The sequence below is a fragment of the Bos taurus genome, chromosome 21 (genome assembly GCF_002263795.3).
Source record: "Bos taurus isolate L1 Dominette 01449 registration number 42190680 breed Hereford chromosome 21, ARS-UCD2.0, whole genome shotgun sequence".
Classification (NCBI taxonomy): Eukaryota; Metazoa; Chordata; class Mammalia; order Artiodactyla; family Bovidae; genus Bos; species Bos taurus.
The window spans coordinates 46,542,539-46,554,800 of NC_037348.1; positions in this window are offsets into that span (position 1 = coordinate 46,542,539).

Here is a 12,262-nt window from a genome sequence, read left to right on the forward strand (position 1 = left end):
TGGATTCCCTTCCCCAGAGCTCTTAGTAGAGAACCAAAGAGAAATATTGACAGAAATTTTACACTTGACAATACAGAAAATCTTCCAACTTTTGATTTAGTCACCATGTAGTTCTCATTTCAATTTTAGTCCTCAGATTAGTTAATTCCATTATTCATTCTATAATCATTTACTGGTGTTTTTCTATGCACACAAGGTAGTGGTCAGGAAGCTACCATAAAGAAGCTTGCAACTTGGTAATAATCATGATAGCAAATACTTACATAACTGGGCATAGTTCAAAGTGCTTGACACATTTAATCCATACCACAACCCTATGAAACAGGAGTTATTATCACATTTATTAGCCGTTATTATCCATTTATGGATAAGGAGGCTGAACTACAGAGCTTATGATTAGCTTGTACACTGTCTCATAGCTACTAAGTGATAGAGCTGGGGTTTGAACCTGAGCTGTGTGGCCTGAGCCCAAGCTCCTAAAGTCTACACTCTGCCATCTCTTCTAGTAGTAAAGACTAAAACTATCACCATAAGTCTTTACATAAGAAAGAAAAGTATAGTCATCCAGGCACATTAAGTTTTCTATGTAATAAGTTTCAGATGTAACAGATGATAATTGTACCTTATAAAATGAATCTCTAAGTTGTTAAAGTAGTTACATATGCAGAAACACCCATAACATGGAGATAAACAGCTTTATTTACATGTTTAGCAATTAAGGTTTCTCCATATGAACACAAGCTTCTCTAGTGCTAACATTTAACCACTCCTCTTCTGACTCCAAAAAAAGATACATTTATTTCAAATATATAGAAAATCTTAGAAGTCAGTCCTAATTTCACCACCAGTATATATACTCAGTGATAATACTTATTATGTAGTTCATGGTATAATCTTATGATTTTTATTTCTGCTAGGTAGGACAGTAATACCAGTATATGCTATTTCTCTATTTCACTAAGTATGATTCTAGTATGTATCATGAAATTTCTACTGCAATTTGGCTTTAAAGGGATGCTTTTCAGTATTGGGTTTTTTTTTTTTTATATAATTTGCATTGAGATTGGTTGATGTAACACCCAGCTACATTACCATAATTCCTAGAAATTAAGAGTGTGCACTAATTGTACATTTCACAGCTATTATACCTCATTTAATTCAGAGCATGTTGCCCATAAGCAGGGCAAATAGGCCATTCTTTGAGAGGCACCAAATTTCTTTTCTTTAAGAAATAATTCTCTCTACCTCCTGTTAGAAATGTTACTTTAAAAAAAACCTGAAGGCATTTTATTTTTAAGATTTAATCATGAAAATGTGAATATTATAGAACTTTAATAAACCTAACTAGTGTCAACAAATGTCTTTTTAACATGTTAAGTCGAAGTAGTTGAATTAATGCTCTGGAAAGCAAAACAGTATATGGAAGTGAGAAGAATGGAAATTTAATCTAATAGTCAAGTAGCCTGGGTTCGAATTCTGTCTCTACTATAAGCTGACTGCATTCAACTTCCCTGTACCTCAGTATCCATGTCTAGAGAGTAGGAAGCATTGCTATTAGTTGTTGTTGTTATTATTATTGATCCTATATCTACTTTAGATGATTTAACACATGTAAGTACCAAGAAGATTATTTTAACAAAAATTTTTAGTGCCTACTATGTTCAGGGCACTTCAAGTTCTAAGAATTCAGCAGTGAACAGAAGAGGTTTTCTTGTTGAAGTCCCTGACCAAATAACAATAATGCAAAAGGCAAATAAGATTGGGGGTGGAGAAGTCAATGTTAAATAGGGTGGTGAAAGAAAGCCTTGCTAAAAAGATAATTCTTGAGCAATCATCTGGAGGAGGAAAGAGAGTACATTATGCAAATATCTGGGGAAAGGGTTTTCTTTCTAGGCAGAAATAACAGATAGTACAAAGGCCCTGAGGAAAGTTGCAATTATGGATAATGTAAAACAACTTTGATAGGTAGAAAGTCTGAAATGTATATGAGCTATGCATCATGCTTATACAAAAACAATGCAGCTAGTTAAGAAGTTGAAAATTCAATTAAAAATTTTGAAGATTTCTGAGATTAATTTCTGTTATGATAGCATGGGGAGAAGGCAATGGAACCCCACTCCAGTACTCTTGCCTGGAAAATCCCATGGACGGAGGAGCCTGGTGGGCTGCAGTCCATGGGGTCACTAAGAGTCGGACACGACTGAGCGACTTCACTTTCACTTTTCACTTTCATGCATTGGAGGAGGAAATGGCAACCCACTCCAGTGTTCTTGCCTGGCAGCATGAAATGGTCTGTTGACTTGTTCCCCAGTGAAATGGTCAATACTGTTTATCATCACAAACAGCAAAGAAACAAACCAAAATAGACCATTCAAAACCTCTGGAAATGATCCTAACGGCAAATGGCAAACAGAAAAAAAAATATATATCTACTCAAGAAAATCTAGGTTAGGGGCTTCCCTAGTGGCTCAGAAGTAAATAGTCTGTCTGCCAACACAGGAGACCCAGGTCCGATCCCTGATCCAGGGATGGATCCAAGATCCCACATGCCACGGAGTAACTAAGCCTACATGCCACAACTATTGAACCCGTGCTCTAGAACCTGGAAGCCATAATGACTGAGTCCATGTGCCACAACTATTGAAGCCCAATTACAAGAGAAACCACGGCAACGAGAAGCCTGAGCACAATAACTGGAGAGCAGTCCCCCCCTCACCACAACTAGAGAAGAGCCCAGACAGCAACAAAGACTCAGCACAGCCCAAAATAATAATAAATTAATTAAAAAAAAAAAAGAAAATGTAAGTTAAAAAAAAATTAGGGGAGAGGGGAGGAGAGAGTGAGATGTATGGAAAGAGTAACACGGAAACTTACATTACCATATGTATAATAAATCGCCAATAGGAATTCGCTGTATGGCTCAGGAAACTCAAACAGTGGCTCTGTATCAACCTAGAGGGGTGGAATGGGGAGGAAGACGGGAGGGACGTTCAAAAGGGAGGGGATATATGTATACCTGTGGCTGATTCATGTTGAGGTTCGACAGAAAACAGCAAAATTCTGTAAAGCAATTATACTTTAATAAAAAAATTAATTAATTAAAAAAAAAGAAAGGCAAGTCTGTGGTATTTGGACCAGACACACCCTTCCACTCTCTTCCCAAATCAGTGATGCAGAGACTCCACTCCAGCCCAGAAGACAAGGCTTCCTTTTTTCCCAGGCCCTCAGACTAGCAGGACTTCAGCATTTTCACTCCGCCCTTATCTGCCTATTGCTGAGGCTAAGTCCTGAGTCAGTGCAGTCAAGAGGTAAGGGATCCCTTCTGCCCAACCCTCATTTGTGGAGCCGAAGCTCTACCTTGGGACCGGCATGCTGGAAATACTAGGGCCCTGATAACCCTTCCCCCAGTTTCCCAGAAGAAGCAAGTTAAGAAGACCTCATTGTCCCCATGCCCAACTCCAATGCCCTGACTCAGAGAGTTTTCCTAGGGGGAGAGGCAGGCCATGAACCAGAGAGCTCCTAACCTCTTCTCAAAGGAACAGACTTCATTTGCAACAGAAAATGAAAAAGTTAAGCCTAAAGGTACTCTTAGGAACAGCAGACAGGTAGTGAAAGGCTGAGAAAGATTAAGGGCAGGAGAAGAAGGGGGCGCCAGGGGATGAGATGGTTGGATGGCATCACTGACTCAATGGACATGAGTTTGAGCAAACTCTGGGAGACAGTGAATTGAAGGACAGGAAAGCTGGCCTGCTGCAGTCCATGGGGTCACAAAGAGTCAGACACGACTGAGCAAGTGAACAGCAGCAGCAGTAAAAGGCAACTGGTAGGAGATCTGATTTATCAATCTAATGACGATACAGCCAAGACTGAGGCTGGCCAGTTTTTAGGAGAGAAAAGAGAATAAAATAGCTGTAAGCCCTCCTGGAGTCAAAACAAGTATCAGACACTGACATCAGAAACTGCTCCTTCAAAGGAGACAAAATTCATGTTCACTTCCCTGGAGGCTCAGTGGTAAAGAATCTACCTGCCAATGTAGGAGACACAGATTCAATCCCTGGGTCAGGAAGATCCCCTGGAGAAGGAAATGGCAACCCACTCCAGACCAGTCCATGGACAGAGGAGCCTGGCGGGTTACAGTCCATGGGGTTGCAAAGAGTCAGACATGACTGAGCAACTAACACATTTGTACAGGAACTAGTTCCCCAGGGCATTATTGAAAATAATAATCAGTCAGCAATTAGTAGAGTTTAACAGCTGCGTGTACTCGGAGAAAGAGTGACTCTGAATGTCCCCAAAGTTGTACCTCCTTGAGGGGCAACATCAGCAGCTTAACACTGTGGGATAAAATCATTGTTGTTTAAGCGCGAAGCCATGTCTGACTCTTTTGTGAACCCATGGACTGTAGCCCACCAGGCTCCTTTGTGCTTGGGATTTCCCCAGGCAAGAATACTGGAATGGGTTGCCATTTTCTTCTCCAGGGGATTTTCCCAACCCAGGGATCAAACCTGAGTCTCCTGCACTGGCAGACAGATTCTTTATCAGAGTCACCAGGGAAGCCTAGGATAAAAACAGACTGCATTAAAATAATCCAGCCTATCAATAAACAAATAAGCAAGTAACAAGCACTGGGTGGTGGGAGTGGGGACCTACAGTTCCCAGAGTTGCTGCAAAATATTATCTAAAATTTACAGTTTTCAACAAAAAATTACAAGGCATACAGAGATTCGGGAATATATGACTCAGGAAAAAAAGCAGGCACCATAAACTATAAAAGCGACTAGATGTCAGATTTTTTAAAAAAAATTTCAAAGTAGCCATTACATACGTGTTGACAGAACTAAAGGAAAGAATGACTAAAGAACTAAAGGAAGGTATGATGACAATGCATATCAAATGTGAAATAGCAAGAAAGAGAAATTATAAAGACAAGAAGCAAATGGAAATTCTGAGGTTGAAAAACTATAAGAACTAAAATAAAACATTCACTAAAGGTGCTCAGAAGATTTAAATTTGCAGAAGAAAGAGTTAGTGACCTTGAGGATAGACTGACAGAGATTATGGAAGCTGAAAAACAGACAGAAAAAAAGAATGAAGAAAAATAACAGAACCTCCAAGATGTGGGACACCATTAGTGTAATGGAAGTATCAGAATGAGTGGAGAGAAGAAAAAAGTTCAAAACATAATGACTGCAAACTTCCCAAATTTATTGAGAAACAATAACCTACACATCCAGGAAGCTCAACAAACTCCAAGTATTATAGGATAAATTCAAAGAGACCCACAGATACAGCCCAGCAAAAATGCTTAAAGTCAAAGACAAGGAGAAAATCTTGAAAGTAGCAAGATAAAAGAGCTGAGTCAGATATAAGGGGACCTCAATAACATTATTAGCTAATTTCTCAGCAGAAACAAAGGAGGTCAGAAGATAGTGGGATAAAACAGGTAAAGTACTAAAATGTTATAAATAAAGATCAACCAGCAAGTCTATATCTAGCAATGCTATCTTTCAAAAAGTGAAGGGAAAATAAAGACTTTCTCAGATAAACTAAAAGTGTATATTTTTCTCAAAGATCCAGGTGTACCTGGATCCAGGAGCCACCTTTGCCCAGCAACGACCTTGATATAACACAATTTATTGCCATCTTTTCCTTTCCAGTCCCACTCTCACTACTCCTTCCCAGAATTATCTCCAAATACCTGCAGATAATTTCTTGTCTTATGCGGGCGGCACTGGATCTAAGACAAAGGCATTCCCCAGAACTGAGGATCAAATACTCCTTCTTCAAACCAACATAAGTTTGCATGTGGCAGGGGAGATTATTAGAAAGGCAAGTCTGGAACCCAGTGGGTATGACTCTCTTGTTTTCTTACTTGGATCACATTGCCAGATGGTCAGTTGGCACCAAGAATACACTAGTTTAACAGACTGATCTTGAAGAGCTCTCCAGCTACATTTCCAGTTATTGGTACCTGCTCACCTTTGTTTTACTGTGTGGACATAAGGTAGGACTCCTGACAGTACTAATGAGGAAAGGTCTCTAGTGCTTAAATCCTCAGTCTGTGACTCACTAGATAACTCTGGACCTGCCTCAGTTTCCACATCTAGAAAGAGAGGATAATAATTCCACCTTCACTCAGTTCAGTTCAGTTCAGTTCAGTCGCTCAGTCGTGTCCAACTCTTTGTTACCCCATGAATTGCAGCACGCCAGGCCTTCCTGTCCATCACCAACTCCTGGAGTTCACTCAGACTCACATCCATAGAGTCAGTGATGCCATCCAGCCATCTCATCCTTTGTCATCCCCTTCTCCCCCTGCCCCCAATCCCTCCCAGCATCAGTCTTTTCCAATGAGTCAACTCTTCACATGAGGTAAGTTACTGTAAAAACAAAATGAACGTCATATAAATAAAAGTACTTTATAAATTGTAAAAGACTTAAGAAAACATTGGAGCTGCCACAGTATATTCGTTAAGGGTATTAGGAGTAAAGCTACCTAAGTCCAACTTACTAGATGTATGCTGCTAAGTCACTTCGGTTGTGTCCGACTCTGTGCGACCCCATAGATGGCAACCCACCAGGCTCCCCCGTCCCTGGGATTCTCCAGGCAAGAACACTGGAGTGGGTTGCCATTTCCTTCTCCAATGCATGAAAGTGAAAAGTTAAAGTGAAGTCGCTCAGTCGTGTCCGACCCTTCGAGACTCTGTGGATTGTAGCCTACCAGGCTCCTCCGTCCGTGGGACTCTCCAGGCAAGAGTACTGGAGTGGGTTGCCATTGCCTTCTCTGTACTAGATGTATAACTTTGGGTAAATTGCTCTTTGTACCTCAAATTCCTCATCCTTTAACAGGGACAAAAACAATACCTACTCCAGAGGGTTCTTAAGACGATAAAATGAGGTGATGCACATAAAGAATTAAAACAGCACCTGAATCACAGCAGTTAATACATGTTAAGTATTAATAGTACTACTACTAGATATTTGTATAATGAAACAAGTTATTAAGTACCTAAAAATAAGCAAAGCTCTACACAGAAAGGATTGGGTCATTGTATTATATTATAAGCAGCTAACATTACCTAACCTGGTGAATACAGTCATATACTCAGATATGTATGATACCAAGCAGTATGTACAAAATATTGGTGGAGAGTTGGAGTTGAGCTGGGCAGGCACTGAGGGATGGTTTCTATCTTGGTATATGAAGATGCGGGGGTAAGTACTTTAGTTAGTAAGAGGTACAGAAGCAAAGTCATAGATATGGGAGTGTCCTGGGATTCAAGGCTAGACTAATGTGTCGGATTCAGGTTGTGAAGAGTCCAGAATGGCAGGACCTAGGTCTGGATTCTCTCTGGAGTGCAGGAAAGAGCCACTGAAGGACTTTTGAGCAAAGTGTTGTGAACAGAGCACCACATTAGGAAAATTAATTTGATGGTGGTTTGTGTAAAACAATAACAGTGGGCAGCCTTAGATACCAAAATATGATTGGGAAGAAAAGTGTGGTACTCCAGTAGTGAAGGGATACGGGCCTGAATCAAAGTGGGGAAGTGGGACCAGAAAAGTCCAGACAGATGTGAGAAGCATTTTGTTGAACAAGTCAGGAGGGTGAGTGGTTCTTAATGTTTCACTCATAGAAAAGAGCTTACCTACCTGTTTACTTCAACACATAGCAATCAATATACAAATAACCAGAGATTTGTACCCAGCTACACAGAAGACTCTTGAGGGTCCCTTGGACTGCAAGGAGATCCAACCAGTCCATTCTAAAGGATATCAGTCCTGGGTGTTCTTTGGAAGGACTGATGCTAAAGCTGAAACTCCAGTCCTTTGGCCACCTCATGCGAGGAGTTGACTCATTGGAAAAGACTCTGATGCTGGGAGGGATTGGGAGCAGGAGGAAAAGGGGACGACAGAGGATGGGATGGCTGGATGGCATCACCAACTTGATGGACATGAGTTTGAGCAAGCTCCGGGAATTGGTGATGGACAGGGAGGCCAGGTGTGCTACAGTCCATGGAGTTGCAAAGAGTTGGACATGACTGAACTATTGAACTGAACTGAATGATACATTTTTTAATGGCAATTTTGCCTCCTCTGCCCAAAGAGATGCATGAACACATGTCCTGAATTTTAAATACCAATGTGTTTTCCTCATAACTAGTGAGAGTGAACCTTCATAAATGTTGCTATACATTTGCCTAGTTTTCTATTTACCTGAATCAATGTTGCCTCTATTAGACTGCATATTCCTGAAATTCAGGGATTTCCATTTTTTTGCCTTGTCTTACAGAAAAATGCTGCATAAATGCATATTAAATGCAGAAAAATATGATGCTGATGTTGATGGTAAATACAATAAAACTGACAGGCTATTATATTGTCTTTGTTTAAGTAAAATTCTGTCGATCCTGAGGTATATCTGCCTGATTCTTTTTCACTTCAGAAACAATTTAATATACAATCTTTATCTCTGCATTTCAATTTTAAGAACTTTATGTGTGCTAATTTGTCAAGCAAAACTTTTAACAAACAACTCCTGGAAATTTAGAATACAGAATTTTGAGGCATTCATTTGCTTTTCTTGGCATTTACTTCCTTAAAGAAGTCAAGAAATTATTGAAGCATGACTTTTTCATTCCAGAGACTGCATTGGCTATCCTTAATCAAGCTGTGCTTTTCTCAATGTTCCCCATTTAATCTCCTAAAATACTTCCTAAGACTTTGCCCCCCACAATGGAATCAAAACTAAATGGTCTGTAATTTCCTCAAGTGTTCCCAGATCCTGTTGTAAATAATGACATTGTGCTGGCCACTTTCCAGTCTGAATGAAGTGACCTTGTAAAAATGTCTGCTCACTCTTCTATAATGTCTTTTTCTACTTTCTGTAGGGCTCTTGGATACGGCTTGGCAAACAATACCTATTCCAAGAAACACCATTCTTCACCTCAGTCATGTTATTTCCTTCATATAGGCAGTGCTGTATCCAGAGCTAAAGGACTATGTTTAAAAGTTAATTAATATTTTAAAATAAGGAATTTTAGTGCACTATGGCAGAAGGCCAGACCAGACGACCTATGAGAATCTGAATTGACAGAAAGAAAATCTATTGTTGTTTTGTAAACTCTAAGAAACTGCTGAACTTTCATTCAGATAGCTTTTATTGTAATCATATTCAATACCTTTTTTTTTTTAAGGAAAGAAACCATTTCCTACTTTATAATACAAACGCATTTAAAATTATTTATTTCAGGCTAATGAAAAAGGAGTATTTCACCTTATTAGTAAAGATATTCTGAACAATTATGTTGCATTCAAATGAGAAATACATGATGTTCTGGTCGTCCCCATGCTTGCCCTCTGCAACCCCCATAGGTCAGAAAAAGAAAAAAAGAAAAAGAATTAGGACATCTGGCAAGGCCTGGGGAAAAGCAGCTAAACTCACTGAAGGGACAGGGTACTTCTCACATGAAGACAGACTAAAAATACAAAAACCTATTAGTGTGAAATAACAAAAGCTGAAAGGAGAAGAGGTAACTGGGACCTCTGCTGAATTCCCAGCTATGCCAGACCACCAGCTCAATGAGCTAATTAAAATCAGAAACCCCATTTTTTGTTTATGGCCTACATGTACACAAGTTTTATAAATTACCTACAAGTACTGCAACTAAAAGTAGCTTAATAGATAAAGATACTGAGAATTTTCAACCAGATGGCTGTGATTTTTTTTATTATTTTAAGAAAAACTAAGGGGTAATCAACTTGGGAGAGTGTTTTGAACTTCAGAAATCAAACAAAACTTAAGGACATTTTTAAAGAAGAATTTGTAGAGCTAGCAGGTAAGACTGCAAAATTTTTACCTTTTAACATAGGAGCAAAGTAACAATTATTCTAAAAAGTGGTTGTTCGGTTTTGATTTTGAGTAAAGCAATTGCTTCTGTGTGTGCTTTCATAACTATAAACATCACAAGCACTAGTCGGGCGTCAGTGTGCACACATTACCTTCCCGGGCATTGTTCAGCTCTAGCAAACACCTACAACACAGTATGCTCCATTGTAGGAGACTGGCAGCGAGGTCCCATTTAATTAACTAATTAGATGGCTACATCTAAATTAGCATTATTAGATCTTTTATAATGCTTGTTGAAACATTGCAAATTAATTTTCTTACTGGCTATGACCATCATTTGCTGCTATCACAGTATTAAGAGATAATGCCATGCACAGTAGGAAATCTCTATCGGCAGAAAATGAACATGGTCATCCTTGGATCACCAATTAGGAAACCTATTGTGTAGCAAAAACATCATTTTCTATGCTGTAATATGATCAAATAACCATTAATTACCTTCACTAGTGAGAATTACCTTCTTTGTTGGAGAAGTATTGCATTCCATATTATAGTTCAAAAATGTCAGGAGAAACCAGCAACAAAAACATCAATTTCTAAAAATGATACATGTAATCCAAATCATATTAACCTAACATACTCCATGTCAGGTTAAATTAACATAAGCTTTGTTACGGAGCCTGAATAATATAGCTTACCTCTTAGCCTTAGATGTATTGATTAAATAGGTCATCCTCACCTGCCTACAAATACAAATATAATCAAACTGTACTGTTCTCCAGGGAACTGAATGGCAAAAAAAAACACCCTGATAAATATCCAATCCAGATTCATGATAACTGAGAGCCTGTTACAAAGATGACAGAATGAAGATAAGCAAGTCCCTGGAGCACACATGTGTGTGTCCACCTGTGTGAATATACATGCTTCCTATGACGAGATTCCAGGAACTTTCATGAAATTCTCAAGTCAATCTATGACAGACTCTCCACAGCTCCCATCCCCGGCAAAGTGCACGGCTTTAGAAGGCTCATGTGTAAGCAGTCACTACTTGGGTACGATTGCACTACTTAGCAGCCATGAATGAACCTGAGTGCTGACGACATTAGGCCTCAGCCTTGCTCAGCATGGTTGTTACAGCTGCAGTAGGTGAGGGTATGATGTGATAGTCAGGAAAAGCAGCCCTGGATTAGGTTGCCAGGGTTTGGTATGATGTAATAGTCAGAAGAGGCAGCCTTGGATTAGACTGCCAAGGTTTGATTCCAAGTCCTACCCTTTACAAGCTGTATCCCCTTAGCAAAATGCCCAAACTTCTCTGGGGCTCAATCTCCCTCATCTGTAAAATATCACTCACTTGAAAGTTTGCTGTACCTACATATATTTTCAGGGGTTTCTGAGATGGTAAAACCCCTGTTGTGTTGGTGAGCTACACAACAGAAACCATAAAATGAAAGACTAATAAATTTGTCTACACAAAAATTAAAGTCACTGTGAGAATAAATTATCAAAGCCAAAAAAATAACATAAAATGATATCTTTACTTAAAAACAAACCTGCAGGGCAGAGGGACAGCAGCAATGCAGGAAGAGCTGGTACTAAGTAAATTCAGTTTGTCTATATATTGATAATGCTGGGTATTTGACCCATAAAAACTTATTAATCTATCCTATTTTTGTATACGTTTGAAATTTTCTGAGATAAAACATCTAAAAAAATAAAAACAAAAATACCACAGACACTACCAGAAAAAATGATGACAAATTAAGGGGAAAATGTTTGTAAGACAGATAATACTAATGGGTTAATTCCCTTAACATATAAAGAGCTCAAACAAATTGATTTTAAAAGGCAAAAAGCCAACATAGAAATAGAACCAAAATAGAAGATAAGCCCAATTACAGAAAAAGGGAAAACTATATATAATAATAATATATATATCATTTTATCTTTATAAAATATTTAATAGTATTTCTAGCATTTAAACTATTTAAACTAAATTTTAATTAATTTAAATATTATAAATGTCATTTATATTTTATGAAATAAAATTTGATTATATTTAAAATTATCAAGTAATGCTCATTTTACTTAAAGTAGGAGAATTACAAATTAAAACTAACAGCAAAAATCCATTTTTGGCCTATCAAATTGGCCAAGAGTAGACAGCTTCATGATACATTGTGGGTAAGAATATAAAGTAGAATAACTTCTTTGGAGAGCAATTTTACAAAATCTGTGAAAAGTTAAAATGTACATTCCCTTTAATGCATCAATTCTTTCCAAGAATTAGCTTACAGACATACTCACACATGAATTGAAAGCAAAACATCTAAGGATATTAAATATAGGTGTTTTTAATAGTAAAAGATTTGCAACATCCTCAATGTATATCGGGAAGGAACTGGTTAGAGAGATTAC